Here is an 8,944-nt window from a genome sequence, read left to right as displayed (position 1 = left end):
CAGTGGAGAAAGAGAAGGGGAAACACCAGGTCTGACGTGTCTGAAATAAACATCACCAACACGCTGAGAGCAGGAGGGACAGTGGGGAACATGGGTTCATCCGGCGGGCAGAGGCTACAGCAGCCTTGGGAGATTAAATTGAAGGAAAGTCAGGCAGATTGGAGGGTGAGCTCTCTATACCCTGGAGAAAACAGAGCTTGCAGGACCCAGAAGGTTCTCTCCCTGAGCCCATGGTAGAGAACTGATTGGGCTTACTTAGAAGGACAGACAGAGAGGACAGCCCCAGACATGTGCTTCTGATGCAAACAAAATCAGAAAAGCTTCCAAATATCAAGAAAAGATCTCCACAAAAACCAAAAGTCAGGTCCTTTGCTTGAAGCTGCTAGAAAGGAAGGCATCCTGCCACGCATCAGGGAACTGAAGAGAAGCCTTTGGGTGACCCTAGGGAAGCCTCTGTTCAGTACTTGGGTGAAATAAGAGGGCCTTTGGTTACAGAAAGCCCCACAGTTACCCCCAGAACTCCGCCTGGGGCCTTGTTTGAAGAAAGGTTCATTGAGGAGCCTCAGGATGGACTGTAGGAGGCTCTTAGTTTAGGTTGTCATGGTTACAAGAGATGAAGGGGGCCTGACAGCCCAGAGGCGTGAACTCTGACCCCGTGTCCTAGACTAGTGTCTCTAGAATCACTTCATGCGGTGCTGAACAGAAAGCCTGTATGCTATTCTGGAGCTCCTGGTCTAATGCAGGTGAGGGCAGGGCAGTCCACAGAGCCCGTGAAACCATCCTACGGGAACTCAGATCTTTTTATCTGAATACGCTGCCTTGAAACTTCATTCATTACTTAGAGATCGGCCCTGAGACCTGGGTCTGAGTCATTTATTACTCTATCATAGATTAGACTTTTTATTACGTTGGCAACCATGTCTCGGTCAGTTGACTTCCTGTGTAATTCGGTGCATTTATCTTCGTGTGTTTGTGAACCATATTCTGAAAGTGATACTGGAGCTTTAGGGCAAAACGTCCTGACTCTGGGCTACTGACAGTCCTACATGACGCAGACAAGTCTCTTCGCTGCATATGGAAGTGATGGGAAATCGTGGGGGTTCCCTGCACACCTCATAGGCAGCAGGGAAATAAAGTGCACGAGGCAAGAGGGAAACTTGGTTCGGCATGACTTAGCCAGCGCTGGTTCAAACATCCCAGAGTCTGACACCAGGCCGGTTCATTTCGGACATATTTTAGTACAGTACAGTTTTGGGGAAAAGTTGTCTGATAAGAACTATCCCAATCCCGCGTGTACAATAAAGCTTAAGACCCAACTACCCAGAAACTCACAAAGCACATGCGACTTCTACAGTGAAGACAGGTTCTATGGCTCAAGGACCTGACAGAGATTGCATAGAGGGCTATGTGATCCCTTCTCTAAGAATGAGTTCTATGGAGTAAGAAACCAAGATAAAGATAAAGGTGTAGGGAGAGAGAGTCTGAGACAAAGGTGCTGGGGGAGTTGGGTGATGTCTGGCCTTAGAAAAGGCGGCCAGGTCATTAACACATTCTCTCCTGCCCTTTGAGTGGAAACAGCTGCACATCCCTTCCTGGAAGAGGTAAAGCCTGGGAAATGAAGAGTTCCGCTCCCTCGGTGCTTATCTGTGTGCACAGGGACTTCAAGCCTGCTTAAAACAAAACCGCCATTCTGTACAGGTGCCGGGAAGATGGAGAAGTGACTGCATGCCTCATGTTTAGACAAGTACCTGCCCTGAGGTCACCACGGCACACAGAAAGGATATACTCTTGCTGAACGACTCCAATAAGGAAGGAAAACAGAAACTGAGAATCCAGTCGGAAGTGGTTCACCAATGCTGAAATCCATAACATTATTTAAGCCAATTTAAAATGATTTAAAATGAGAGGGGAAGCCAGGTCTGGTAACACACACCTCCAAGCACTTGGGAGGCAGATGCAGGCAGATCTCTGAGTTCAAAGCCAGACTGCTCTACCTAGAAAGCAGCAGGCCAGCCAGAGCTGCTGTGTGAGCCCCTGTCTAAATAAACAGACAAATGAAAGTAATAAGTAGGGTGAAGAGTGATCGAGGAAGACACCTGAAGTAACTTCTGGTGAAGACACACATGTATGTGAACACACATGTGCTAGGGTTAGTCTTGTATGCTGTGCATTCGGAAGCTAAGTTCTGTGCCCCTATCCAGTCTGTAACCTGATTTTGGGGCACTGTATTAATCTATGTATTGTAAAGAATGTTCCCCAAGAATCCCTGATAGGGTAATGAAAACCTAGAGCCAGTGATTGGGCAGTAGAGAGAGAAGGGCGGGACTTGAGGGTCAAGTGAGTGGTCTCAGGAGAGACCAGGAGGAGAGAAGACAGAAAGAGGAGGAGACCGCCATGAGGCCTGATGGATCATGGACATGTGACCAGAAGTGGACCTGAGGACAGGCTGGGGGAGCAGAAGTATCCTGGACGACACTCAAACAGCAAAGTAACAAGGGGTATATATGACTTGGATACAGGGGAGAAGATAGTATAGAAACTGCCCAATCTAGGTCTACAACTTGTATATAAAATACCAGGCTTCTGTGTCTTTTATAGGGGCTCGATAGAAAAAATAATTCATTTACACACATGAATGCACACTCGCACATACACATGCACACAAACACACACACATACACATGCACACAAACATCACATATACATACACATATACATGCACACAAACATCACACACATGCACATACACATGCACACAAATATCACACACACATGCACACAAACATTACATACACATGCATAATACACATGCACATAGACTTGCAAATAAACATCACACACATATACATACACACAAACATCACACAGACAGACAGACAGACAGACACACACACACACACACACACACACACCACAGCACACAGGCTGGCAGCACCTTTATAAGGCACAAGCTAGTTGAATTGAATTTGAAACCAGATAAGTTTAACTTAGAAAGAAACGGCTTTGTCCATTTCACTCCTGAGTTTAAATACTAAAAATCATTCCTCACCCCACCAAGGACATGGAGTTCATTTGTTAGTTCTTGGGTCAAAGCTTGGGCTCTGGCAATCCTGAGCTGGGCCTGGCCATCCTCAGGAGCTTATTAATTAGGCAAAGGAAAAGCAGAGAAGGGATGTTTACTCATTGTGGCTTCTTTTGAAGAACAAACAGAGGGTTGTAGTGACGCCCTAAGTCCATCTTTGGGGTACTGAGATGAAGCCTAGGTAGGAATAGATATGCCCAGCCAAGCAGTGGTCAAGGCGGGGCCCTGCCCATCACTGAGGGCTGGGCTCCAGCTCTCTGGAAATATGGGTTTGATTGGTTGTGCCAGCTGTGAACGATTGCTTTCTGGAGGCAAGTCTTTCTTCCGGCAGACACCAGGCTTCTGCAGACACTGCCTTCCCTTAGTGTGGCATTCCTGGCATGGTGTAATTTCTAGGGCCCATTGTTTCCATAGTTTGGTAGCTGAAGGGAGGGGCACACATGTGCCTTTAGAATGGTGTGGGGTGAAGCTGGAGTCTGAATCTGGAGGAGTGAAGGTCTCACTCTCCATCCCAGGCTGGTCCAATGGCTATATAGCCCAGACTATAATCAGATTTGCGATTCTCCTGCCTCAGTCTCCAAAATGCTTGGAAGGCAGACCGGCACCATCATGCCTAGAACTGGACTAAAATCTTAAGGAGTTGGCGGAGCCAGGCTGGCCCTGTTGTCCTCCGTTTATTCCTCCCATGGAGCCCTCTGATTGGAAGGCTCACTCCACCCAGGGCCAGAAGTGCCCAGGAGGAGGCCTGTTCGCATATGCACACTGCAGAAATGATTCTGTGAGCTCAACACCAAATGTGCTTTGAGGTTAGAGTAATTTTAGATTACAGAGACGTTTCAAAGCAGTGTGGCTTACACCTTCTAGGATCTGCACCAAGTGTCCCCGAATGCCACCTGCCAATGCTTAGGCACCTATTAACCTACTACCAAGTGCAGCTCACCCTTCGTCCCTGAGGAGCCCATGTGATAGTCCGTTGTCATGTCTCCTCAGGGTTTTCTAGGTGGAGACAGTTCCTTGCGTGTTTTCTTGACTGGCAACTCAGAAAAGTCCTGCTCAGGTGGTGAGTGATGTCCCTGCACGGCATGCCCACCAGGAGGGGAGGAGTGGAGTCACCACAGAGCTTATACTGTTTATACTCTGTTAAGGGTGAGACCTGTGGCTATGAGGTTACAGTCCTGTTGATTCTTTTTCTTCTTTGTGGGTTTCCCATGGGTTCTCTGTCTCTTAAAATATTGTCTCTCAGATCAGCTTTTCCTATCTTAACCGTCCCTTGTTTTCTTTCTCCTCTCCTCTCCTCTCCCCTGCTCTCCTCTCCTCTCCTCTCCCCTGCTTTGCCCTCCCCCCCCCTCCCCTCCTCTCCCTCCCCTCCTCTCTCTTGCCCTAGTCCCTCATTTTTCTTCCTGCTCCAGCCATCTTCTGGAGACCACTCTTCTGCCGCCTGGACCCTACTTCTCCAATCCCACCCCCTTTCTCAGCCTCTGCTGGCTTTTTTTTTTTTTTTTAAATTCTCTCCAGTTCTCACAAGTCCAAAAGGAACCCACAGGGTCAAGCAGTTCCTCCCAGATCACCAGTTGACTAGCTACTGGGGATCCTTTAAAGGGCCAAGCACACAAAATAAATCACACTTCAGTTGACCTTGATCAGCTGACACGTGGAGTCAGGTGACTCCACGCTGAGGTCATCCTCTGCTGCTGACCTTCACTCCCTACTGCGACTCCTGTTCCATTTCCAGAGTCTCCCTAAATGTTTGGAATTCTTCATTAGAGAGACCGGCTTTCCCATCACCTGAGAGATGGCTTATACAAGGTCTAATGCTGCAACACCAGGGGGCAGCATGATGAGGACGCCTCCAGTCTCGATCAGGAGTGCAGGTTTGAGTACACCATCATGGCAGTCTTCCATGCAGAGGGGAACTCTTGATTGCACCAATCCCAGGGCAGTCCCTGCACACTTCCTCCAATAGCAGAAATGCCTGTGCCAGGTGAGCTGGGGAAGTATTCTCCTGGCCTGTGTGAAAATGGCAGTCCTGTCAACGGGAGATCAGCCAGGTTGGTGATGGCTGGTCCAGCACCCCCTGAAGTTGGAGTTGTACTACAATAGCAAGCAGCTGCTGTTGCAGGCGGTGTCCTCAAGCAGAGCACCCAAAGCAGGGGCTGCTGGCTGACAGCCTCATGATGGAGACCTCCAGGGTGGAGAGAAGGGCCTAACACCTGTTACATGGGAGTGACATGGCCTTGGGCACTAAGATTGTAGGTGAATTTAACGGGAGAATAAATGTTAAGAGAACGCTTACAATGAAGGATTATCGTTATTAATAGTGGCTTAACAATATTCAGCATGCTCACCTCCTGCCTCAGGGCCTCGGGGAGAGGAAGGCACTTTTAGCTTGTGTAACTTGTTCAGGGACAGAGTTCAACTCCTCCCTCTTTTCACTGTGGGCTTGGCTGGAGTGGGGACCTGTTCTTCCCTTCTCAGAAGGGAAACTGAAGATTGAGGCCATAAGGGCACTGGTGGGGGACATGGGGGAGGGGGGCTAGAGGGACAGAGAGGATCTAAGGAGAGCAGTGTAGCAATTCACTAGAACAATGCACCTAGGTGAGGGAGGCAGAGAGGGACAATGGAGACTGCTTGTCCCTTAGGACCAGTGGCTCCCTGTCTGCAAGCCCTGCTGGCACCCTGACCCTCAGCCTCCCTGCTCCACTGGCTTCCTGTCTCTCAGCCCCACTGGCTATGTGTCCCTCGACCGCACTGGTGGTTTGTCTCTCAGACCCACTGGCTGTCTCCCTCAGTGTATCCCCCTCCAAACTGGTAACCTGTTTCTCAGCTCCACTGCCCCTCAACCCTACAAGCCCACCCTCCTTCCTTTCTCTGTGGGAATGCCTGGGCTCAAGTTCAACATGAAGAGAGGAAAGATTTCCTTCTTCTGTAGACTGAAGTCCCGTCCCTGTGGAAACACCAGAGCCATTGTCCTCTGTGGTTCCTGTCCTGCTGTGAGACTCTGCCCTGGGCCCTGCCTGCAGTTTCTCCAGGTTTCTGCTTGCTCACATGGTGTCTACCTTTAACTGCTACTTTGTTTTCTGGAAGTTTGTGCCCCAATATTCCCACCAAGAGTCCCCTCCTATCCCTTGTTGTTTTAGGATGCTTTCTTTGAGATAACGCCTCATTATTTAACCCCAGCTAGCCTGCAACTCACTCCCTAGACCAGGATGACCTTGAACTCACCGAGATCCCCCTGCCTCTGCCTCCAGAGTTCTGGGATTAAAGGAGTACACCACCACAGCTCATTCATTTTAGGATATGTTTAACCATATTCATCCGAACAAGCATGAGACGAAAGCCAAGTTCACCATTTTGATTTTGAGACAAGAAGTCCAAACTGGTCTTGAACCCACAGATCTCTTGGGTCAATCTCCTAATGGCTGGAATTATAGGTGAGTGCCACCACACGCAGCTGAGTTTTTAAGTTTTTGTGTAAGTGTGTGTTGGATAATTTTGTGCCAATTTGACATAAACTAGAGTTATCTGAAAGAAGGGAACCTTAACTGAGAAAACCTCTCTGTAAGATCCAGCTGCAGAGCATTTTCTTACTTTGGAATTGATGTGGGAAGGTCCATCCCATTGAGGGTGGGCCGTCCTTGGGTTGGTGGTTCTGGGTTCTATGAGAAAGCAGGCTGAGCCAGTCATGGCCTCTGCATCAGCTCCTGCCTCCAGGCTCCTGGCCTGCTTGAGCTCCTGTTCTGACTTCCTTCAATGGTGGACAATGATGTATAACTGTAAGCCGCAGAGACCCTTTCCTCCTGTCATGCTCAGTGCTCTACGGCCGTGAAGGGACACGGGGAACCTGGCAACTCTTTTAAAAGAAAGCATTTAATTTGGGCTTCCTTTCACTTTGAGAGTTTTGGCAGGGAGTGTGGCAAAATGTGGATAGAAGTGGTGTTGGGTGTTGGAGAAGTAGCTGGCTGGATCTGCCTGCAGCCGGAAGAGAGAGTCACTAGGACTCTGTCAAAACGCACCTCCGGGGACATAGTTCCTCCAACAAGGTCATCACTCCCTGCTGACCCAGCATTCAAGTAAATGAGCAGATGGGGCCGTTCTTATTCGAACCACTGTCGCGCGCCCAATGTCCCGCCAGCAAGAACGACGCGCGGCAACAGGATTCTTCTGCGAACAAGCCTTTACTGTGTTACAGCTCTTCTTAGTGTTACAGCTCTTCTTAGTGTTACAGCTCTCTTGAACAGGGACCCCGAGCAGCAAAATCGCTCGACTTATATAGACAACAGTATGCTAATTATCTCTCAGGGATTGGTGGGGCTTGGATCACCCCACTACTTGTCCTCCAGGGATTGGCGGAGAATGAATCACCTCATTAGCATATTAACGGTCAACTGACACCTGGTGTATAAACCGCACATGTGCAGTACCGCTGTTCACCACTAGAGGGAGCCCTAGCAATGGGACAAGCCTGCACATGCGCAGTAAGTCGTTTATATCCAGACAAGGCTGGATGTCGGTGCCATCTTTGTTTTGCCGCGCCGCTCTCTACAAACCACCATGTCTCCCCCAACTCACTTTTGGCCATGGTTGCGTCCTAGCAATGGTAGCCCTAAAAGACCCCTCTCCCCCACCCCTTGCCCCCCATTGCTTGACTTCCTGGGTGCAGGCTATTGTTCTTGGGCATTGTATCCTAGTACTTCCGGGACTGGAAAAAGGACAGGGGACACAAGTGGCTTCAACCTCTTAGCAAGGAATCCCTGTGATGGCAGGAGCAGAGACACCACACTCCCAGAACGGCTGGAAGTCACTATCGGGGCCATCAGAGCCAGGGTAGTGGCTAGACACCTCAGCTGCTCCCCGGGCCAGCTGGAGGGATAGGCTTAGGCAGCTGGCCAAGATTCAGTAGAATCTAGAGGGCACGCGGGAGCTGAGTGGGTCAGAGCTTGAAGATGAGGGGAGGAGGAAGAGGAGGGGAGGAGGGAGGATGGGAAGAGAAGAGACACATGTGAGAAGCCCCGGGTCAGGGGCCATGGGAATGTGACAGAAGGGGAGATTCCGGTGCCATCTGCTGTGGCTCAGGCCAGCACAGGAGGTACATCAAGGACAGGGAGGGCAGACAGGTCTCTCACAATGCACCAGCCCCTATGGCACCTGGAAGACCATTCTAGCTCTGTTGTTTCAGACGCTGGCCAGGGTTTTCGCTTGGTTTCTTGGGCTGAGAAGAGCTTGTGAGGGAGCCTGGTGTACAACTTCTTTGTGGCTATGAGGCAGCTGGGTGATGGCATCTGAAGGCCTGATAGGGCCACAGGACTCGCTTCCAGCTGCAGTTTCCTGCTGGCACCTGTTGGGGCAGCTTCCTTGAGGATGCCCTGTGTCCCCATGGTGGGGTGGCTTCTATCATTCAATTGCCCCTTTCCTGATCTAGCCCGAGGGCCAACATTATTGCCTCCCCCCACCCCCTACCCCCACTATGCTGGTCAGCCGAGTTGGCTAGAATTCCACTGAGCAGAAATCTGGGATCCGGGAGGGGGGCCACCGCAGTCTGGGAAGTCAGCTACCACACACAGAAGCAGGACCTGACACTCCACACTGGCTTCAGAACATTTAGATACTTATAGGGCTCTGCTTGACTTGAGTGCAAAGTCTTACCCATCACAGTGCCCTGGGGAAGTCCAGTGGGTTTTCCTCAAACTGATCCCAGCAACCATTTAACAATCAATCACATACACAAGTCACAGCCAGCCCTAGCTCTTATCAGAATCACACTGGAGGCTCACAGCCGACCTTGGCCCCAGAGGCACACCTGGTGTTTAGACTTAAGGTAGCTTACGGTAAACCGGGGACATGCCAGGCAGGATGAAGTAACTT

The sequence above is a fragment of the Rattus rattus genome, chromosome 7, assembly GCF_011064425.1.
Source record: "Rattus rattus isolate New Zealand chromosome 7, Rrattus_CSIRO_v1, whole genome shotgun sequence".
In the NCBI taxonomy this organism is placed as follows: domain Eukaryota; kingdom Metazoa; phylum Chordata; class Mammalia; order Rodentia; family Muridae; genus Rattus; species Rattus rattus.
Note: the sequence above shows the minus strand (reverse complement) of the source record.